This window comes from Somniosus microcephalus, chromosome 14, assembly GCF_052327205.1.
Source record: "Somniosus microcephalus isolate GS21.2 chromosome 14, FLI_Smic_1.0, whole genome shotgun sequence".
Lineage (NCBI taxonomy): Eukaryota > Metazoa > Chordata > Chondrichthyes > Squaliformes > Somniosidae > Somniosus > Somniosus microcephalus.
Window position 1 is genome coordinate 34221128 of NC_141000.1, and position 24022 is coordinate 34245149.

Below are 24022 nucleotides of genomic sequence, written 5' to 3' on the forward strand. Positions count from 1 at the left end.
TGCATTCTGTGGCGTTCCAAACTTTCAACAGATGGAGAGGGTGAGGCAGAGAGCGGAGCGCTTTACCGATGGGGCATTGGATGCTTTGGTTGGTGCAGTGGAGTGCTGGCGAGCATTGCTGTACCCCAACAATGGCAGGAGGCCTCATCAGAGCGAGTACTGCAGAGCTTGGAGGGAAGTTTGTCAATGAGTCGCCTCCAGCAGCATCGTGCCCAGGACTCCTGTGCAATGCAGGAAGAAGTTCAACGACCTCACTCGGGTCGTTAGGGTGAGTGCCTTTTTCGCAATCATCTTCATCCCTCTACCTGCACCTGACTTTATGGCCAGAGGATGCGCGAAGCCCCAATGGCCATCTATCAGCCAGCACACATGGCCCTTTCTGGAAACACACACGCACATTCAGCTCAGGGCATAATGTAAGGGCTATTCTACCATGGGGGGCATGTGATGTCAGCTCAGGGCATAATGTAAGGGCTATTCTACCATGGGGGGCATGTGATGTCAGCTCAGGGCATAATGTAAGGGCTATTCTACCATGGGGGACATGTGATGTCAGCTCAGGGCATAATGTAAGGGCTATTCTACCATGGGGGGCATGTGATGTCAGCTCAGGGCATAATGTAAGGGCTATTCTACCATGGGGGGCATGTGATGTCAGCTCAGGGCATAATGTAAGGGCTATTCTACCATGGGGGCATGTGATGTCAGCTCAGGGCAAAATGTAAGGGCTATTTTACCATGGGGGGCATGTGATGTCAGCTCAGGGCATAATGTACCATCATTTCCCGTCCTTTCTCCTGCAGGCCAAGCTGGCCAGGAACCGGAGGGAGCAGCTTCGTACCGGAGGTCGGCCTCACCTGCAGACACTCACGGACCTGGAGGAACGAGTCCACCAGATTGTTGGAAGCTGGATGATTGGTCCTGTCACCACTGGAGCTGCCAACCCAATTGTGCACAGTGATGGTAAGGTCATCACCTTTTTGAACTCTCTCCTTCCACTTGTTCCCCCCACCAGCATGCTTTTTCACTCTGGACTCAAGTCAGAGCATTGCAGTACTCATGCATCCCTTGCTGCCACCGTCCTTTTGCTAAAGCCACTCTTCAACCTCCCTGCTTTCAGATGCTGCATCACCAGCTCGGGAGCCGGGCCCTCAAGCTGCCACTGCCACTAACTCCGGAGGCGACGAGCAGGAGGAAGCCGGACCATCCGTACCACCCTCAGGCAAGCCAGCCCATCTGCAGACTGGGGATAGTAATTCCCTGGAGGGGAGCGGGGGGGAAGGCTCTGAGGAGGAACCAGCTCCAGGACCCAGCGGGCTGCAGCAACGCAAGGGGGGTAGGGAAGCTCGGGGGCCGTCTCCCCGGAGGGCGAGTCAGGCCACGAGTACTGCTGCACAGAGCGCAGAAGAGGTGCGTGCCCTCGCAGAAATGAGCGCCCAGGCTCGGCTCAGGCACACTGAGCTCATGGCTGCAGTGGCAAGGATGCCTGAATCCATCGAGACACTGGCAAGGAGTGTCCAAGACTTCGGCGCAGCACAGGCAAGGAGTGCGCAGGACTTCAGGGCAGCACAGGCAAGGAGTGCGCAGGACTTCGGGTCAGCACAGGCAAGGAATGCGCAGGACTTCGGGGCAGCACTGGAAAGGACAGCCCAGGACTTCGGGGCAGCACTGGAAAGGACAGTCCAGGACTTCGGGACATCACTGGAAAGGACTGTCCAGGGCTTCAGGACAGCCCTGGAAAGGACTGTCCCGGGCTTCACCAAAGCACTGGAAAGAACTGTCCTGGCCTTCACCGAAGCACTGGAAAGGACTGTCCAGGGCTTCACCGAAGCACTGGCACCTGCCACGCAAGTGCTGAGTGCTGCCACACAGTCACTCGCTGGTCTCATGCAGATGCAGATTGAGGCCACGCGACCACTGACTGCTGCCACCCTCGCTGGATCAGGCAGGATTACCCGGGGCCCTTGCAGCACCACAGCAGGCCAGCAATCTGTGGACCAGCCGATTGGTGCGCATGCTGCGGTGCTGCCCAGTCAGAGTGCCAGTGTGTCGGCCGACCACAGAGCAGGTGTCCGCTCTCAGGATGTCAGCATTCCTCATGCCACCACTGGCACGTCTCCACTGCAGCTGCCACCACCTGCAGGACAGACTGCTTCCACAGTTGGAGCAGTCAGCATCCAGGCCCTCCAAGCCCAGAGGTCGTCCAGGCCATCCCTCAGGGGCATCTGCACTTTCGGACAGTCAGCAGGCCTCCCCCAGCCTTGATACAGCCACTGGGGTCCCATTACGGAGGAGTTGCAGGGAGGGAAGGGGCTGATCTCGCAAGAGAAGTAGATCACCATCAAGGGGGAAAGAGTAAAAGGTGCTGCTGAGACATCTTATTTGTAGAAATCAAGGCCGTGGATGCTGGTCTGAATGTTAGTAATGTTTTGGATAGTCTCCCGGGTGTGCGAGTCCCCTGGTCTGAATGTTAGTTATGTTTTGGATAGTCTCCCGGGTGTGCGAGGCACTTATGTGTTAGAGTGTTAGTTTTGCTTTCTGTTGCCATTGCTTTGTCATGTTGGAAGGAAGCACATTTTGCAAAATAAGCAAATGTTTTTATTTACATTGGTCATGTCTGCTATTTACATTCATATTACCCTTCATAGGCTTTGGGTTATCAGAACGGTTCCATTCCTACTCTTCGAATGGCACCAAGCATTCTGTGAGAGGGGCCTAGAAGCGACTTCTGATCAGCCTCTGACGGATGGCCCTTCCAGTTTGTGCCTCCCTCCCGTCTTGGTCCTCCTCCTCCTCCTCCTCCTCTGCTGGTGCTTCAATGTCTGGTGGCATTGGCTGGGTGCGTAGGATAGCGAGGTTATGCAGCATGCAACATACAACCACGAAGTGGGAGACTCGCTCAGGTGAGTACTGCAGGGCGCCTCCGGAATGGTCCAGACAGTGGAACCGCTGCTTCAGCACGCCGATTGTGTGCTCCACAATGTTCTTCATCGCCTGATGGCTCACATTGTAGCACTCTTCAGCAGGGGTGCTGGGCGAACGGAGCGGGGTCATCAGCCATGGGCACAGAGGATAGCCCTTGTCACCGAGAAGCCAGCCTCCTGGGTGAGCCGGGGCTTCGAAAAGGTCTGCAACTGAAGTCTGGCGCAGGATGAAGGTGTCGTGGCTGCTGCCTGGGAACTGTGCATTGACTGCGAGGATCAGCTGTCGGTGGTCACAGACCAGCTGCACATTCAAGGAATGGAACCCCTTGCGGTTGCGGAACTCCTCCAGATTCAATACAGGCGCCCGCAAAGCCACGTGCGTGCAGTCAATGGCGCCCTGCACCATGGGGAAGTCCGCTATTGCTGCGAAGCCTTCTGCGCGCTCCCGCTGCTTGTCCAGTGTCATAGGGAAGGAGATGTACTGCCGCCTCCTTTTAAACAGGGCATCAGTTACTTGACGGATGCAGCAATGCACCGCAAACTGCGATATGTTGGCTATGTCCCCAGTTGCGGCCTGAAAGGAGCCGCTCGCGTAGAAGTTCAGGGCAACAGTCATCTTGACAGCCACCGACAGAGAGGTCCTGCACCTTATCTGAGGCTGCAGATCTGGCTGAAGCAGGTAGCACAGCTCAGTCACCACCTCCTTTCTGAAGCGCAGCCTTCTGAGACACTGCTCCTCTGACATGTTCAAGTAAGAGAACTGCTGTCGGAAAACCCTGGCAGCGTAAGGTCTGATGTGGCGACGTCTGTTGGCCCTCCTCCGTCTGGCCATGCCTGCCCCTCTCTCCCTGCGTCTCTGTGCCCTTTCCAGATGGTTCAGCAGCAGGACGTTCCCCTCCAATGCAGCCCCCATCATAATAGCGCACAAGAAAGTTTTCCCGTTGTAAGGAGTTCAGCGAAGATTCACAAGGCTGATCCCTGGGATGGCAGGAATGACGTATGAGGAGAGATTGGGTCGATTGGGCTTATGCTCGCTGGAGTTTAGAAGAATGAGAGGGGGTCTCATCGAAACTTATAAAATTCTGACAGGTCTGGACAAACTAGATGCAGGTAGAATATTCCTGATGGTCGGAGAGTCCAGAACCAGGGGTCATAGTCTAAGGATAAGGGGTAAGCCATTTAGGACAGAGATGAGGAAGAATTTCTTCACCCAGAGAGTGGTGAACCTGTGGAATTCTCTACCACAGAAGGCGGTTGAGGCCAAGTCTTTAAATATATTCAAGAGTTGGATATATTTCTTAAGGCTAAAGGGATCAAGGGATATGGGGAGAAGGCAGGGACAGGGTACTGAATTTGGATGATCAGCCATGATCTCATTGAATGGCGGAGCAGGCTCGAAGGGCTGAATGGCCTACTCCTGCTCCTATCTCCTATGTTTCTATGTTAAATGCTCACCAGCAGCAAGGTGATGGTCAGAAGGCTGAAGTTCCTCTGCCACCACTGGCTCACTGGTGAAATGGCTCTCAGAGTGCAGCTCAGCAACTCTGTGAAACTCTCGAAGAAGTTGTGCTCCCAAAATGGCTGCCGCTTTTATACCAGTGCAGTCCCCTTTAAAGAACGCCCCCCCAGCCCGAGAGTGACTGGGGAACGTTCCAGGTAAGCTGTCCTTATTAGTGCCAGGCGGAACGGAGGGGGGCGCCACTGAATTTCCGGTCCGGGGCGCCAAAAAGGCATTGCACACTGAAATGACGTCATGATCTGCCTGCGCCCGTGAGCGGGCGCTAAGATTTAGCACCGGCGCTAAAAGTCCACTCAATATGGGAAGAGGCACAGGGTTCGCTGTGCCCGGGCGCTAGTTGGTTAGCGCCCCACTTCTCGGCCTCTTTAGGCGCTAATCGCTGGCGCTACCAACCGAATTTCTCCCCCAAATCCTCTGTTTCTTTTTCTAGTGGGAAACAATCTTAGTGCATCAATCGAAGGATTGCCAAAGAAAAAGAACCTGACAGTACCATGGGACTTCATTGCTTTTTTTTGTCAACTGAGCCGAGCTGGCACTTCAAAATAAAATGCCCACGATAGAACAGAGAATATAAAAAATCAGCCGGTTAAGTGACATCAGATCATTCACCGCAACCTGAAGCCTCGGCATTGATTCTGGGAACGGCAACCGCCGGGACAGGTCAGCACAGCTCGGCCCGGCCCGGCCAAGCCCACGTCAAGTCAATCAGCCCGGTACTGGAGAGGAGGCAACTTCAGCCACTCTTTCACTCGTGTCTTTTCCACATTAGTGAGAGACGGAGATACGCCCTCACCCGCGGCGACGATCCGTCCACCAGCAGCGCCTCCGTCGTCCGTCAGCCAAGAGGACGATCGTCCATAGCAACGGCCCTAGCAACCGCCGCAGCCTCGCCCGGAGGAGCGGAGCGAGCCGCTCCTGCACCTCGTTCACTCCGAGTGCCTGCAGACTCAGCACTGAGTCAGGGCACTGCAGCCCTCTGACCAAAAATGAACCTGCGTGTGAAATGGTGCCGGAAAACTCCGGCATCGGAGCAACAAATAAATTGCTTACAGGCATTTATTTAGCGAGGAGGGGTGGGTCTGGCAACAGCGGGACGTCACTCTAGATCCCATCGATCCAGGACGTGCTTTCTGTGAGGAAAACGTCCAGTTAGGTATCGCAATGGACTGGCAACATTTTGCATACAGAAGGAACGACGCCAGAGGAAGGACAGGGGGGCCAGCGCTCAGCTCACTTCGTAAGTGGATGGGTAGGTGCTGGGAAGAACACTTGCAGGTACTGGACAGTTTTGAGGGAATGCAATGCTTTCTTGAGGTAGCTGATGAAATATTGCCGTGAAACATGTTAAATGACTAAAAATCAGGGAAAGATAAACAAATTGGAGGTCGTAAAATACAACTCGATTGCATTTTGTTACTTATTTGCATCGGCATGAATCATTAATAATCACTTTAAAACGCAGTGGGTGAAAATAGATAAAAAGGGATTGCACGTTGATTATGCAAGTTGCAGGGTGAAGCAGGGACTGCAGAAAAGGATACAGCACATTTTCTAATGTCATTCAACGCAGAGAAATTAAAGCAAGGTTACTAACCCGCAGGGCATGTGACAAGCTACGGGCTGAATTGATTTCCTTTTTATCGACTGTGCTTTTAGATGAACATTAAACTGTTGTGTGTATGAATATTTTGCAAAAAGTAGTAATTTGGCCTACTTTACAAGATTTCTAATGTCTGGGATCAGACCTCTCTTGGACTCCGATCAGCTGGTTAGGTTTTCCGCCCATTGACTAAAATGAGATGGGTTGTCCTGCTGCTGCATTGCTACACTGTGTATATTTACTATTTTATGGATATATACTGGTCATCAATTTTAAACTCTCAGTGAGGAAAGAGGTTAGGAGACAGTTATTTATGCAAAGGTTGTTGGAGCATGGAATGCTTTGCAACAAGGAGTGGTTGAGGCAGAGGCGATTGTATCTTTTAAGGGAAAATTGGATAGATACAGCACCAAGGGGAGAGAGCAAGGCTGTGGAATTCGTTTTGGATTGCTCTAGTAGAGGTAGTACAGATACAATGTGTGACCCAAGTGTAATGTCCGTGTGTAATTGAGACACGGACTGCAGAAGTTGGTTATAACAGGTGTTTACTGAAAGGAGACAAAACTGAAACGACTATACAAAGTTACTACACAGGCTTATATACAGGGGTGGTCACTACTGGTACTGCAGTATACAGGGGCTGCAGAATATAGTTCCTTCTTCAAGGTACATACACTACAATTCCTCCCCTTTTAGCTAAACAGTACATAACATTTGATTAATAATTAAATAACATATTTACAATTACAGTTGCTATATACATTAGCTGAAGTTAATCAATTATAAATTCAGTCTTTGAGGAGGCTTCCTGATTCTGTCCGGATAACGCCTCTTTGGGGTATCAGGTTCTTCTGGCAAAGTTGATTCGGGATCAACGTTGTTGTTTGGTTCGTCTGCTTCCAACATCACCGATTCTGAGGAAAATGCAATTGGTACTTCGGTTTCATCACCAGGTGTATAGGATCGTGGTGTAGATTTGATGTTTTCCAGTGACTCTAGAATCTGGTCAGCATGGCGTCTTACAATGCTCTCTCCAACGTCCACGGTATACATTAGAGGTCCTTGCCGTGTGCAGATCGTTCCTGGCTGCCATTTCTCTGTGCGGTAGTCCCGGGCCAAAACTGGTTGACCTATCTTGAAACTCCTGGTTGGCCTTTCATTCATATTCTGAAACTGCCTGTTCTCCACATCTCTTCTGATGTTTGGCTTAACCAAATCCAAGCGGCATCTTAGTCTTTGATTGAAGAACATCATGGCTGGAGTTTGGTTGGTAACCGCATGTGTCGCATTCCGGTAGGCAAACAAGAAGTTATCCACCTTGTGTTGTAGGGGTATGTCTTCATTACACATTGCCTTGATAGCCTTCTTGAATGTTTGAACGAACCTCTCAGCCAATCCACTGGTGGCTGGATGATATGGGGCGGATGTGTAATGCTTAACACCATTGTTCTTTAAGAACCTCCGGAACTCTTCAGACACAAACTGTGGTCCATTGTCGGAGCAAATCTGTTCAGGCAGCCCATTTCTGGCGAATATGGTTCGTAAGACTGATAGTTTTTTCTGTGGTGGTTGAGGACATTTTTATTACCTCTGGCCACTTTGAATGTGCATCCACCGCAATTAAAAACATCGAGTCCATAAATGGACCAGCAAAATCAATGTGCACCCTTTGCCATGGAGATGAGGGCCACTCCCATGGATGTAGAAGGGCTTGTGGTGGGGCGTTTTGGACCTTCTGGCATCCTGTACAGCTCTTGGTCATCTCTTCGATTTCTCTATCGATTCCCGGCCACCACACAAACGCTCTGGCTAAGTTCTTCATTTTTACCCCTCCCAGATGACCCTCATGAAGCTCATTGAGCACTCTATCCTTCAATTTGGGTGGAATTACTACTCTGGAGCCACACATCAAGGTTCCTCAGCACACTGACAGCTGTTCTCTTCTCGGCGAGAATGCTGGCAGCAGTGGTTCGCCATGAGCTGGCCATCCCTTCACTGTTAAATCATAGACCCTGGAGAGTGTTGGGTCATTTCGTGTTTCCTTTTCTATGTTTGCATTCGGCACAGGTGGACATTCGACTATGGTCGAGTGGAATATCTCCACAGGATCCACTGCAGGTGCTTCTTCCACCGTCGGCAACGGTAGGCGCAACAATCCATCAGCATTCCCATGCTGTTTAGTTCCTTTGTACTTGATGTCATATTGGTGTGCCCCTAGGAAAAGGGACCACCTCTGTAGCCGTTGTGCTGTCATTATCGGGACGCCCTTCTTAGGGTTGAAAATGGAGACAAGAGGTTGATGATCAGTTAGTAGAGTAAATTTCTGTCCGTGCAGGTAGTGATTGAACTTCTTCACCCCCCACACCAGGCTGAGGGCCTCTCTGTCAATCTGGGCGTAGTTACGCTCGGCTGCAGTTAACGAGCATGACGCAAAAGCTATCGGCCTCTCTGAACCATCAAGGGATTTATGTGACAGTACCGCTCCAACGCCGTAGGGAGACGCATCACACGCCAGTCTTATCGGTAATGATGGGTTGTAGTGAGCCAATACTTCTCTTGAAGTGATCAGGCCTTTACACTTCTGAAAGGCCCGCTTACATTCATCGCTCCATTTCCATGCTACTCCAGTTTGTAGCAGGGCGTTCAGTGGGTGCAGATTTGTGGACAAATTCGGCAAAAACTTATGGTAGTAATTCACCAATCCAAGGAATGACCTCAGTTGCGACACATTTTCAGGCGCTGGAGCCTTAACTACCGCTTCAATTTTGTCAGGGGACTTATGTAACCCCTCTTCATCAATCACGTGGCCACAATACGATATTTGTTTCTTAAAAAACTCGCACTTGGGGCGATTGGCTCGTAGCCCATGTTCTCTTAGTCTAGTGAGCACCTGCTCTAGGTTGGCAAGGTGTTCACTGTCATTTTCACCTGTCACTAGGATGTCGTCCAAGTAACACTGACTCCCCGGAATCCCTTGCAGGACTTGTTCCATCGCTCTTTGCCATATAGCCGGAGCTGATGCTACTCCGAATACCAGTCGATTATACTGGTAAAGACCTTTGTGAGTGTTTATCGTGAGATATTTCCTAGAGGATTCTTCAACCTCCATCTGCAAATATGCTTGCGCTAGGTCAATTTTTGTAAAACGTTTCCCTCCAGATAGTGAGGCGAAAATATCTTCTATCCTCGGAAGAGGATACTGTACTGTGTGAAGGACTAGGTTCACAGTCACCTTGAAGTCCCCACAGATGCGAACCTTCCTTGGCTCCTCAGACTTATTGTTTAACGTTTTCTTCATGACAGGAACGATGGGTGCCGCCCACTCGCTCCAGTCTACCTTAGATAACATGCCTGCATTCTCCAGATTCTCCAGCTCTGCCTCGACGGCTGGGCGAATTGCATATGGTACCGGTCTTGCTTTGAAAAACTTGGGAATTGCATTCTCTTCTATTTTTATCGAGGCGGTTACGCCTTTAAGAGTTCCCAGTCCTTGTTGAAATACCTCTTTAGCGTTAGCTAAGATTTTTTGACAATCGTCCAGGTGTGACGTCGTCATCCTTTTTACCAGCCACAGTCAGTGCCTGAATGGAGTGCCAGTCTAAACTTATCTTTCTGATCCATTCACGTCCGAATAACGGTGGTCCACCATCTTGCAGTATGTACAGATACAATTTCTGTATTTCCTTGCTGTTGTATTCGACAGGCACCCTTATTTTCCCTCTGGGGTATACTTTCTGCCCCGTATATGTCTTCAAGACAATGGATGTGTCTTTCAAGGGTATGTGTGAGAATAGCCGCTCGTAGTCTCGTCGATTCATGATGGTCAGGGCTGATCCTGTATCCAATTCCATTTTGACTTGGGACCCTACTATCGTGAGGGTGACCCAAATGGTTCGGTGATCCTCTTTTGCGATTACGTTGTGTAGTTTGAGACAGCTTAGTCTCTTGTTCCCGGATTCACTATCGCTCTTCTGGTCTTCGGAACTACTGTTCGTCATCTTTTGTACTTTCCTGTACTTTTCCTTAGTAGTCTTTTTGTTGTCATTTAGTCTTCTTCCCGGACCTGCAAACTCATGCAATGTGTCCCATCTTTCCGCATTGCCTGCATGTTTTGTCCTTGAACCAGCAGTCCTTCTGGTCATGGGTTGTTCTGCCGCAGCGATAACATTTTTCAAATCCCCGTGTCATTTCATGGTTGCCGTATTCCTGTGGCTTTTGCTGTATTTCCGCAGCTCCCCTTGCTGCTGCTTCGTACGATACTGCCACGCTGAAAGCCTTATCTAGCGTCAGCTCTTTCTCCGAGAGTAACCTCTTCTGGGTTCCTTCACTCAGGAGTCCACAGACGAATTTGTCCCGTAGGGTATCTGCCAGTCCTGCTCCGAACTGGCAGTGCTTTGATAGCTTGCGTAGTTCCGTAAGGTAATCAGCATTGCTCTCATTTTTATGCTGATTTCTCTTGTGGAATTTAAATCTTTCTGCTATCAGCAGCGGTGTAGGATTTAGGTGTTCCTGTAGGATAGCAACAATTTTGTTAAAACTCTTCCCCATCGGTTTGACTGGAGTGATCAGGTTCCGCAATAGGCCGTACGTTCTTGCGCCCATTAAGTTTAGTAGTACTGATGCCTTTTTCTCATCGGCTACTTCATTTGCCTTGCAATATACTTCGACTCTTTCCACATGTGGTTCAGTCTTCTATTTCATTATCGAAGGCAGTGATATTGCCAGTCTTCGGCATCTTGGAGATCTAAGATGGCGCCTCCCGCGCTTTGCCTTCTTCCCCGCTGGATTAAGATGGCGCCTCCCGCGCTTTCTGTCTTTTCTGCTGCTGCCAGCGCTGTTGCTGGCGTTTTTATGCCTTGATGGCGACGCCCTATGGTCTTAGCGCGCTTCCCCCCGCGCTGCTGCCAACGCCGCTCTCCACAGTCCCCGTGACAAACTGCAGCTCCTCGCGGCTTTCTGCGCTTCTAACTTCTTTTTCCTTTATTTTAATTACTGTTCCCATCGTCAGAGCAGACCCTATGGGACACTTTCCTCCCTCTTCTCGGGTCTGTACGCTGCCCGGCTTCGTAGCACCGGCCGCGCCCTGTGTGCTCCACCCTCTCTCTCCTCTTTCCCGACAACGCTGCTCGGCCCCGTTGAAAAGCCACCCGATCGAGCTCTAGCGTGCCGCAGCCCAGGAAGGATCAGTGTACTCCCTGCCACCAGCCTGATTTAGCTGGAACACCATAGACTGGAGAAACAAGCCGAGATCTCGACAGCCTCTCCTGCCAATCTTCGAATTCGATGAATCAGAGGGCGGTTGCCCACGGTCGACGCCCGTTTCCTCTCTTTTTTTCCTTTTTCCTTTCTTTTTGGATTTCTTCCTTGTGGCTTCGACCTCCAATAACTTCGCTTCAGGGATGGATCCCCGTGAGGTGGTGCAGAACTGTAGGTAAGTTCGGATCTGTTCGTCGCCAATGTAATGTCCGTGTGTAATTGAGACACGGACTGCAGAAGTTGGTTATAACAGGTGTTTACTGAAAGGAGACAAAACTGGAACTACTATACAAAGTTACTACACAGGCTTATATACAGGAGTGCTCACTACTGGTACTGCAGTATACAGGGGCTGCAGAATATAGTTCCTTCTTCAAGGTACATACACTACACCAAGGTGCTGTCTTTTCATCTACATGCTGATCCTGGGGGACACCATACATAGGCCTGATAACACCCAGCTCTCTCTTCACCACCACCCTGGCCTTTATGACCACCACGCAGCCTGTCTGTTCCATCTGACATCAATTCGTGGATGAATTTAAAACTTTCACCAACTTATCAGTAAGACTGAAGCCATCCTGTTTGGTTCCTGTGGAAAACTTCCATCTGTAGCCCCATTCGTATTCTGCTCCCCTCTGCTTGCTCAAGTGTGCAAACTCAGTGGCCCGTTTGACTCTGAGCTGAGCTTGAAACCCTGTATCTTAACCATTACCATGCAGCTCCAAAGCTAAATTGAAGGGATATATGTGTTTAGCAGCAGCCGTAGGATATTTATTTAAACTGTATTTGTAACCAAAGACAGAATTCCATCAGGCAAAGGCTTACACCTACATATGTTTTTAAAAAAATCAAAGGACTCCGTTTAAAGATTCTGAAAAAAGAACTTGTAATATATGTGGATAGAACAAATGAAGGACATTGACTAGCAACTCATCATGTCTATGTACTTGCTTTACTAGGTCAGAGAACTGAGCATGCTCGTAACAAACCATGTGACAAACCATGTGCTATTACATTACACTGCTTCCCTCTTAAAAAAAATGTATGTATTCCCCTCTCAAATACAACAAAACTATGGTCCCACCTTTGCCAGTGTTACCTGTACCACATAATAAAAACTCCTGGCTTTTTAAAAAAATGAACTACAAATCCAGTTTAATAACAGGTTTGCGGAGCCTTCCTGATCTCCTTAAAGAAGGTTTTGGTGTTGAACCAATTTTCGGGCTGTTTTGTTTTGGTTCCGAACTCAGAGATGATCCTGTTTCTATCTCAGACTTGTTTGAACCTGGTACTTCAGTTACTGAAGTCTGAACTGAGTCAAACTCATGTATGTGTTCATGATCAAGGGGTTCAAGATCACGCCTTGGTTCATCTCTAGCAGAGATCATTTGATCTACATGAACACATTGGCTGTTGTCACCAATTTCAACCAAATATCTCTTGGTTCCATCAATCTCTACTATGGTTCCTACATCCCACTTGTGTGAATTCGACTTTCCAGGGAGACAGAACACGAACACACTCGTTTTGTTTGAAACTGCGTTCTTCCTGATTGCTGTCATAATAACGTTTCTAACTCAACTGTTTCTGTTCAACCCCTGAGGCCAAATTCGGTTGAATAAAACTCAATCGTGTTCGCACTCTTCTCTTCATCAAGAGTTCAGCTGGGGTATATCCAGTAGTGTGCAGAGTAGTTCTGTACTTCAGCAAGAAATTTGCCAAACATTGCTTCATGCTGAGTCCCAAACAACTCTGCAACACTTGCTTTTTGAGAGCTTTTAGTATTCTGACTGACCTTTCGGCTGCTCCGTTTGAAGCTGGATGATATGGTGAAATGAGAGTGTGTTTGATACTGTTCCGTTTCATGAATTCTTGGAATAGAACAGAATGGAACTGAGGGCCATTGTCAGAAACAAGCTCTTCGGGTAAGCCATGACATGCAAAGATAGACCTCAACTCATCTATGGTACTCTTTGTAAGTGGTATTTAATTAAACCTACTCTCATATCTGTCCTTACTCATGATAGAGCAGTCCGCCGCCGTGTCGTTACACATATCAATGTATTGCTCAGTCCTGACGAAGGGTCTTCAACCTGAAACGTTGACTCTATTTCTCTCTCCACGGATGTTGCCTGGCCTGCTGAGTTTTTCCAGCGTTTTCTGTTGTTATTTCAATATATTGCTTGTTGACCAAAGGTTTTGTACGGAAGTCTCTCACGACTGCTTGCATCATCGCTAGTGGCATAGATAATGTAGATGCCTAGTTCTTCAACATCAAGTGTGTTCACTTCAATATTGTGAACTCCCTTTTGTTGTCGCTGCTTTGCATTGTCACTAGAATGGTTCTGACCAATGGCTCCACCACAGACCCAATTCACGTACGAACCGGGGTCAAGCAAGGCTGTGTCATCGCACCAACGCTCTTCTCAATCTTCCTTGCTGCAATGCTCCATCTCACCCTCAGTAAGCTCCCCACTGGAGTGGAGCTAATCTACAGAACAAACAGGAAACTGTTCAACCTCCGTCGCCACCAGTCCAGATCCAAGGTCGTTCCATCCTCTGTCGTCGAATTACAGTATGCAGACGATGTTTGCGTCTGCGCTCACTCGGAGGTCGAACTCCAAACCATCGTAAACACCTTCACCGAAGCATACGAGAGCATAGGCCTTAAACTAAACATCCGTAAGACAAAGGTCCTCTACCAACCTGCCCCCGCCACACAGTGCTGCCCCCCGATTATCAAAATCCACGACAAGGCCTTGGACAACGTGGACCACTTTCCATACCTCGGGAGCCTACTGTCAACAAGGGCAGACGTCGACGACGAAGTCCAACACTGCCTTCAGTGTGCCAGTGCAGCCTTCGGTCGCCTGAGGAAGAGAGTGTTTGAAGACCAGGACCTCCAACCCGGCACTATGCTCATGGTCTACAGGGCAGCAGTGATACCTGCCCTGCTGTATGCCTCAGAGACATGGACCATGTACAGCAGGCACCTCAAAGCACTGGAGAGGTACCACCAACGCTGCCTCCGCAAGATCCTGCAAATCCATTGGCAGGATAGGCGCACCAACGTCCGTGTTCTTGCTCAGGCCAACATCCCCAGCATCGAAGCTCTGACCACGCTCAATCAGCTCCGATGGATGGGTCACATTGTCTGCATGCCCGATACGAGACTCCCAAAACAAGCGCTCTACTTGGAGCTCCGGCACGGCAAGAGAGCCCCAGGTGGGCAGAGGAAATGCTTCAAGGACATCCTTAAAGCCTCCTTGAAAAAGTGCAACATCCCCACCGACACCTGGGAATCCCTGGCCCAAGACCGTACAAAGTGGAGGAGAAGCATCCGGGAAGGCGCCGAACACCTCGAGTCTCTTCGCCGGGAGCAAGCGGAAGCCAAGCGCAGGCAGCGCAAGGAGCGCACATCAACCCAAGCACCCCACCCACCCGCCCCTTCAACCACCGTCTGCCCCACCTGTGACAGAGACTGTAGGTCCCGCATTGGACTAATCAGTCACATGCGAGCTCATTTTTAATGTGGACGCAAGTCATCCTCCGTTCCGAGGGACTGCCTAAGAGAAGAAGAATGGTTCTTACTTCCTGCTTTAGATCTAGCGTTGCAAGCTGTTGAAATATGACCTTGCTTCTGGCAGTGAAAACACTTTGCATTTCTGTATTGGCAGGATTGTGGTGAGTGATTTCCATTTCAGTGATAACAATTCACTGAACTGCTCTCACCGAAATGCTTTTGACTTGGTCTCACAACTTTAGGTTTGGCGGTGGCTTTGTGACTGTAGACCTCAGCTGCACTCATCACTTGAGTTGGACGGCGCTCCCTAGCATTCTTGGATGCCATCTCCATAGATAGGACAATTTTGCATGCTATGTCAAACGTTAGGTTCGGAATGTTTAGTAACTTGGATTGTGTGCGCTCATCCACCAATCCACACACAAACTTATCTCGCAATGCACGATCCAAAAATGTGCCAAGTTACAATGCAAAGACAGGTTCTTAAGAGCTACAATGTACTCACTGATGGTTTCACTTTGTTTTTGGTTTCTGGTACCAAACATATAGCTCTCTCCCATTTCTAATGGCTTTGGGTCAAAATGGTCCTCGAGTTTCTCGACAATGTCTTCAAACAACGCACCCTTTGCTTTCCCTGGCATGAGTAGGTTTGTCAACGTTCAGTAGACATCTGGCCCAATCTCCATTTAAAAAAAAAAATTGTTTTCTTCCATTACGAATTACTTTATTTTGAGCTTGAGCATTCTCATCTGCACCTTCGGTCTCAATAATTATTGGCCCTAAAAGACATCTAGATCCGCTCAATGTAAGAACTGAATGGTTCGCAAGCTCGGTCAGACATGCCGAGGCTTCCAATGAATCCCGTAGGCGTGACCATGATTTTCCCGATCTCGTTGAACCATGACTCAGCACGCTACCTGTGTAACTGAGAATCAACGTCGCTGTTGCTGTGTATACATACACGCGAAGGTGAAGCACAGATGATTCTGCATCAGCATCAACAGTAAAACATCGCAAAAATTCAGTTTAGGTGTCACAAATTCACGTTAAACTTGTCCACTCGAAGGTTGATCCTTCCATGATTCCTAAAAATGGCTTTGGGATCCCATTCTCATCGCCAAAAATGTAATATATGTGGGTAGAACAAATGAAGGACAGAGACACGAGCAGTTGCTAGTCAATGTGCTTGCTTTATTAGGCCAGAGCGAACTGAGCATGCTTATACTAAACCATGTGACAAACCATGAGATAATACATTACAGAACTTTAAATGCTTCAGAACAATTTGTTATTTTCAAGTCGGGAAATAAGTGGCATATTAGTGTATAAGTATAATTTTGATAAATCTACACTGTACCTTCTCCAAGGCCAATATATCTTTCCTGAGGTGTGGTGCCCAGAACTGAACGCAGTATGAAAGTGAATAAACATTTTCTCTTTGTAAGATTAGAATTGGTGACTATATGTGGGAAGAATATAATCCTATCTCCACAAGGTTTCCACGGAATCTGTGTCTACATCAGGTGCCAGAGGGGATGAAGTTCCTGAGTACGGGATAGCTGATCTCGCGGACCAAGCCTCTGCAATATCTGAGAGGATGGGAAGTTGCTGGATCACATGCTGCAGAGGGTGGTAATCCCACAGTCAGGCAGATAGTCGGGCAGAAAACCCTTAGATCCCTTGAACTGCCTGGTAGTTACATGGTTTTGGATATGAAGAGGACAGCAACAGTAAGTTGTAGGTTGAGTAGTACCGATCATCAAGTAATATTTAAATTTATGAGCCATTTATATAGAATTTTATTGTGTCCTCATGATGTCCCGAGACGCTTCACAATCAATTTATTACTTTTGTAGTGCCACCATTGGCTGGCAGCAGCTAGTTTCAGCTGGCAAGGCCCCACAAACAGTTGAATGACCAGTTAATTTGACTTTAGTGTTTGAGGGAGGAATTGTGGCCTGGGACATCAGGAACTCCCTCAGTACTGCATTGAACTATCGGCCTAGATTATGCGCTCAACTTCCTGGAGTGGCATTTGAACTCACAACCTTCCGACTCTCAGACAAGAGTGCTCCAACTGAGTCATAGAGTTATACAGCACGGATAGAGGCCCTTCGGCCCATCGTGTCCGCGCCGGCCATCAAGCCCTGTCTAATCTAATCCCATATTCCAGCATTTGGTCCGTAGCCTTGTATGCTATGGCATTTCAAGTGCTCATCCAAATGCTTCTTGAATGTTGTGAGGGTTCCAGCCTCCACAACCCTTTCAGGCAGTGAGTTCCAGACTCCAACCACCCTCTGGGTGAAAAAGTTCTTTCTCAAATCCCCTCTAAACCTCCCGCCCTTTACCTTGAATCTATGCCCCCTAGTTATTGACCCTTCTACTAAGGGAAAAAGCTCCTTAGTACCCATCCTATTTATGCCCCTCATAATTTTGTACACCTCAATCATGTCCCCCCTCAGCCTCCTCTGCTCCAAGGAAAACAAACCCAATCTGCCCAGTCTCTCTTCATAGCTGAAGCGCTCCAGCCCTGGTAACATCCTGGTGAATCTCCTCTGCACCCTCTCCAAAGCTATCACATCCTTCCTGTAGTGTGGCGACCAGAACTGCACACAGTATTCCAGCTGTGGCCTAACCAGTGTTTTATACAGCTCCATCATAACCTCCTTGCTCTTATATTCAATGCCTCGGCTAATGAAGGCAAGTATCCCATATGCCTTTTTTACCACCTTATCCACCTGTTCCGCCACCTTCAGGGATCTGTGTACTTGCACACCCAGATCCCTCTGACCCTCCGTCTTGCCTAGGGTTTTACCATTCATTGTGTATTCCCTTGCCTTGTTTGTCCCCCCAAAGTGCATCACCTCGCACTTTTCCGGGTTAAATTCCATTTGCCACTGTTCCGCCCATCTGACCAACCCATCTATATCGTCCTGCAGACTGAGACTACCCTTCTCGCTATTTACCACCCTACCAATTTTTGTATCATCCGCGAACTTACTGATCATACCTTTTACATTCATATCCAAGTCATTAATGTAGACCACAAACAGCAAGGGACCCAGCACCGATCCCTGTGGCACCCCGCTGGCCACAGGCTTCTAGTCACAAAAACAACCTTCGACCATCACCCTCTGCCTTCTGCCACTAAGCCAGTTTTGTATCCAATGTGCCAAGGCACCCTGGATTCCATGGGCTCTTACCTTCTTGACCAGTCTCCTGTGCGGGACTTTATCGAAGGCCTTACTGAAATCCATGTATACCACATCCACTGCGTTACCCTCATCCACACACCTAGTCACCCCCTCAAAAAATTCAATCAAATTAGTCAGACATGATCTTCCCTTGACAAAGCCATGTTGACTATCCCTGATTAATCCTTGCCTCTCCAAGTGGAGACTAATTTTGTCCCTCAGAATTTTTTCCAATAATTTTCCTACCACTGATGTTAGGCTCACTGGCCTGTAGTTCCCCGGTTTTTCCCTACTCCCCTTCTTGAATAATGGTATTACATTAGCGGTTCTCCAGTCCTCTGGCACATCCCCTGTGGCCAGAGAGGTTCTGAATATGTGTGTTAGAGCCCCCGCAATCTCTTCCTTTGCCTCACACAGCAGCCTGGGATACATTTCGTCCAGGCCTGGGGATTTATCCATTTTTAGGCCTGCTAAAACCGCCAATACCTCCTCCCTCTCGATGTTAATATGTTCGAGCATATCACAGTCCCCCCGCCCTATTTCTATGTCTACATCGTCCCTCTCCATAGTGAAAACAGATGCAAAAAATTCATTTAGAACCCCTCCTACATCTTCCGGCTCCACACACAGATTGCCACTTTTGTCCCTAATGGGCCCTATTTTTTCCCTAGTTATCCTCTTACCCTTAATATACTTATAAAACATCTTAGGATTTTCCTTTATTTTGCTTGCCAGTGTTATTTCATGGCCCCTCCTTGATCTCCTAATTTCTTTTTTAAGTATCCCCCTGCACTTTTTGTACTCCTATAGGGCTTCCTCCGTCTTTAGCCTTTTGTATCTGCCAAAAGCCCTCCTTTTTTTTCTAATCCATTCTCGTATATCCCCTGACATCCAAGGTTCCCTGTGGTTTTTCGAACCACCCTTGACCTTTACAGGAACATGTTGCCATTGTATGATCTCAATCTCCCTTCTGAAAGCCTCCCATTGCTCCAATGTGGATTTTCCTACAAGAAGCTGATCCCAGTCCATTTTGGCCAGATCCTGCCTTATCCTATTAAAATCGTCCTTCCCCCAATTTAGAACCTTTATTTCCGGCCCATCCCTGTCCTTTTCCATGACCACCTTAAATCTCACCATATTGGGCCAGAAATTCCAGGCCAGAAGCGTGAGTACGGTCGGGTTACTCACGCATCTGGCCGTTGGAAATGCCGGCGTTCAGCAGGAACAGCGCATGCGGGGAACGCCGGCATTTCCAGACCCGAGGTCTGTTCACAGCGCGTGCGACTGCACAGGCAGCGCTTGCGCAGTGAACTTTGTAGATTTCACTGATGGATTGAGTGAGGGTAAGTCCCTAGAACTTGCACTTGAAAAAAGCAAGTGTAAAGTTGTTCATTGGCTGGGGAAGGAGATATATTTTATGGAGGAGCTTATGAAATGCAATATTTAGGTTTGGGAAAGGGAGGGAAGTTATTTTAAGAAATTTTAACTAAGTTTTAAACTTTAATTTTTTTTTTTTTTTTAAACGGGTTTTCAGAACGGTAGGTAGAAGGAGCAATTGTGGCTGTGAATGGAATGTGAGAATGAGTTATGTATGTATGTCAACATATATTCCTTTACGTATATGTATGTATGTTTTATATTCCTTTACTAATGTGTATGAATGTATATTTTTAATTATGATTTTCCAATAAGTTACTTTCTCTGAAAGTCATAATTAAATAATACATTCATACACATAAGTAAAGGAATATATACAGACATACATACTTTCAGAAGCTCCACGATAAGAAATATCTTCCTCTGGAGCAACTGTACCCATGCTTTTTTCATGTGTAAGTTGTAATGACTGGACCTCACTGAAAGCATTAATGAAAGCGGCGAATTATACTGCGCACGCGCTGCCTGTGCAGTCGCACGCGTTCTGCCTCTGAACCCCTTCGTTCAGAGGACAGGAAATGCCGGTTTTCCCCACATGCACTGTGCATGCTGAAAACCGGCATTTCATCCGGCCAGATGCGTAAGTACCCCGACCGTACTAGCGCATTTGGAAGGGAATTACTGGGCCAACATTTTACATGTCAATAAAATAAAAAATTTAACAATTGCACAACTTGCCCCCTCGCATCTGCGACTGAGGGTCCAAGGAGGTGCATTGCGCAAGAGGTCATCATCGTACATATCCTCACACTGTTCCCTTTGGGGAACTGTATGAAGTGGTGGAAGGATTTATGGCCGTGATTAACGCTCATTCCGTGACCGTAACCATCTTTGAACTAGCCATTAGGGTGGTTAGTCCTATGGCGGGCGGGTTTTACGGGCTCCCACAACCCATCTGAGGGGGGGGGGCGGCCAGCAACACCCACGGACGCAAGCATCCCGCTGGATGTCCACCCAGAATTTAAAGTTGGAGCTCCGACTCCACTTGCCGGGACTGTCTGGAGTGGGGTTCAAAACCCTACTCCTTCTGGCCCAGCGGCGGGGATGCTTACTGCTACGCAAAAGGCCCACTCCGCACAAAAGGTGACACCCATACGTTTCCTGCGCCTTTTCCCTCCCCGTGACTGGAGCCCTATGCTGCCATTTCACGTTGCTAATTGGATTGGGCCTTTGTCATAGCGGTAGGATCCCCGCCGCTGGGCCAGATCAGGGTAGGGTTTCGAACCCCGCTCCAGACAGTCCCGGCAAGTGGAGTCGGAGCTCCGGCTCTAAATTCTGGGTTGACATGCAGTGGGATATTTGCGTCCGTGGGTGTGGGTGGCCCCCCCTCCTTGTATAGCTTGTGGGAGCCCGTAAAACCCTCCCGCCATAGGACTAACCGCCCTAATGGCTGGTTCAAAGATGGTTACGGTCACGGAATGAGCGTTAATCATGGCCATAAATCCTTCCACCACTTCATACAGTTCCCCAAAGGGAACAGTGTGAAGACACGTATGACGACGACATTGCTAAATAAATAAATGGAATTAAAAAAATTCTTTTAGGGCTTTTAAAAGTCTTTAAATTGCTTTAATTCTCTTTAAAACTACTTCAGATTACTCAAAATAATGTAAACATTTTAAAAAGTTTATAAAAGTTACCAAAATCTTCAAAAAACTTCCAAAAACCTATTTAAACTGCTGCTTTGCATGTAAAAATCCTTAGCAGCTTGACAGAAACATTGGGGGCGTGTCCAGTGAAACTGAGACCTCAAGGGGCGTGTCTCACTTACACTGCACGCTCCTGGCTTCGCGCTGGCTGCACTCCTGGGCGGCGTGACGTCATACGCTGCCCGGGAATGTGCTTTCTATTTCTGCAAGTTCAGGCGTCCCAGAAGCTGATCGGCACGAGCGCGGGGTAAGTGTAAATACGGGGCTTGCACGCGCTGCAAGCCCCGTTCTGGAATTTCTGGCCCATTATGGTCACTGTCACCAAAGTGCTCACCTACTAGCACTTCTTCCACTTGGCCGGCCACATTCCCTAGAATTAGGTCCAGTACCGCCCCCTCTCTTGTAGGACCTTCTACATGCTGGCTCAAAAAGCTCTCCTGGATGCACTTTAAGAATTCTACACCCTCTGTGCCTTTCACACTCTGACTATCCCAGTTAATATTGGGGAAGTTGAAATCCCCCATTATTATTACCCTATTATTTGCACATTTCTCTGAGATTTGCCTACATATCTGTTCCTCTATCTCCCCCTGACTGTTTGGAGGCCTATAGTACACTCCCAGCAAAGTGCTTGCCCCCTTTTTGTTTTTAAGCTCCACCCATATGGCCTCATTAGAGGAACCTGCTAATATGTCATCCCTCCTTACTGCAGTAATTGACTCCTTAATTAATATTGCGACACCCCCTCCTCTTATACCTCCCCCTCTGTCTCGCCTGAAGATTCTGTACCCCAGAATATTGAGCTGCCAGTCTTGCCCCTCCCTCAACCATGTCTCCGTGATAGCAACAATATCATACTCCCATGTGTTTATCAACACCTTCAGTTCATCCACCTTATTTGCAAGACTCCTTGCATTAAAATAGATGCCATCTAGCCTTGCCCTTGTATATTTGCCCTGTCTACCAAGCTGACTTGTTTTTTTCTCTATGATTGGCAGCACATCACCCTCTATTTCAGCTCCCCTCTGTATCCCATCCCCCTGCCAAGTTAGTTTAAACCCCCCCCACAACAGTGCTAGCAAACCTCCCCGCAAGGATATTTGTCCCGCTCTGGTTCAGGTGCAACCCGTCCGACTTGTACAAGTCCCACCTTTCCCAGAAGCAGGCCCAGTGATCCAGGAAACTAAAACCCTCCCTCCTGCACCAACTCTTTAGCCACGCATTCATCTGTTCTATCCTCCTATTCCTATACTCACTAGCACGTGGCACTGGGAGTAATCCAGAGATTACAACCTTTGAGGTCCTGTTTTTTAATCTGCTACCTAGCTCCCTAAATTCTTGATGCAGGACCTCATCCCCCTTCCTACCTATGTCGTTGGTCCCAATGTGGACCACGACCTCTGCCTGCTCACCCTCCCCCTTAAGAATGCCCTGTAGCCGCTCAGTGACATCCATGACCCTGGCCCCAGGGAGGCAACAAACCATCCTGGAGTCACGTTTGCGGCCACAGAAACACCTATCTGTTCCCCTTACGATAGAATCCCCTACCACTATTGCTCTCCCACTCTTTTTCCTCCCTTTCTGAGCAGCAGAAGCGTCCTTGGTGCCAGGAAGCTGGCTGCTGCTGCCTTCCCCTGGTGAGTCATCCCCCTCAACAGTATCCAACTTGGTATACCTGTTTGAAAGGGGGATGTCCGCAGGGGACCCCTGCACTTCCTGCCTGCCTCTGTTGCTCCGCCTGATGGTCACCCAAGTTCTTTCTGCCTGTGCAGCCCTACCCTGCGGCGTGAACAACTCGCTAAACGTGCTATCCACGACCCTCTCAGCATCGCGCATGCTCCAAAACTCATCCACCCGCAGCTCGAGCACCGCAATGCGGTCTACAAGTAGCTGCAGCTGGATGCATTTCCCGCACACATGGTCGCCAGGGACACTGGCAGCGTCCCTGACTTCCCACATGGAGCAAGAGGAGCAGAACACGGGGCTGAGCTCTCCTGCCATGACTTACTCCTTTAATTAATTTAAAAATTTATTCAATACCCCAGTTACAGGTATACTCTAGGGCGCTTTATTTACCAACTGTCCCCACTACAACACAGAGACCCTAGAAATTTAACACCACAGAATTCAAGCTTGTATTGAAAAGAGAGAAAACTCACCAACCAATCACTTACCTGCTCCCTGGTGACATCACACCCCGAATACTTTTTACCTCTCTGCTACCCTCTGAGCTAGCAGACTGGAGTTTGGTATGCCTCTCCTGGCCCCGCTGCCGCTTTAAGTACCTCGCCGCCACCGCCGAGTCTCCCTCAGGTCCTCCGCTCTCGCTGCCTGCCGCCGCTGCTCTGAGGCCTCTCCTGGCCCCGCTGCCGCTTTAAGTACCTCGCCGCCGAGTCTCCCGAGTCAAACTGAAGAAATCTCAATTAATCTGGTACAAATTTGAATATGATCAATCAGTTATAAACGGCTGTTTACTAAGTTAAGGAGGTGGGCACTCAAGTTATCATTTTTATAATCTGAATACGAGCATTGCAAAATTCATCTACCTCATCTCTTAAGCTTTGCTCTTGAATACTTTCAATGCTGACCAATTGCTGTTGAAAACAATTCCAGCCACAAAGCTAAAAAAAAGAACTGGTTTAAACTATTAAAGCTGCACAGTCCCACATATTACTGACAGTGGTTTCAACTTCTATCAGCAATATTAGAATGCAATGAATAAGGGCAGTTGAACAGCTAGCAGTTCTCATTGGAAAGCTAAATAGGAAAGTTATATTACCATAACAAATGCTATTAAAAATGTCAAACTGTTAGAATGGAAGATCTTGCATATATTTCAGAGCTGTTGCCACTGGATGAATGGTAGATGTGAGAGTTAGGAGCAGGGGTGCAGGCCTTTCAGCCCCTCAAGTCTACT

The 24022-nt window shown here is 48.4% G+C and overlaps 1 protein-coding gene across 3 annotated transcripts in view; it reads left to right on the forward strand.

Moving 5' to 3' along the window:
• Positions 1-5374: 5374 nt before the first annotated feature.
• lcp1 (lymphocyte cytosolic protein 1 (L-plastin)) overlaps positions 5375-24022 on the forward strand; it is a 139543-nt gene continuing 120895 nt past the window's right edge. The window contains exon 1 of one of the 3 annotated variants that reach the window (XM_086006484.1): positions 5375-5718. The gene's annotated coding sequence lies outside the window, so the exon portion shown is untranslated. The remainder of the gene's footprint in view (positions 5719-24022) is intronic. The other 2 variants (XM_086006487.1, XM_086006486.1) reach the window with 2 other exon arrangements.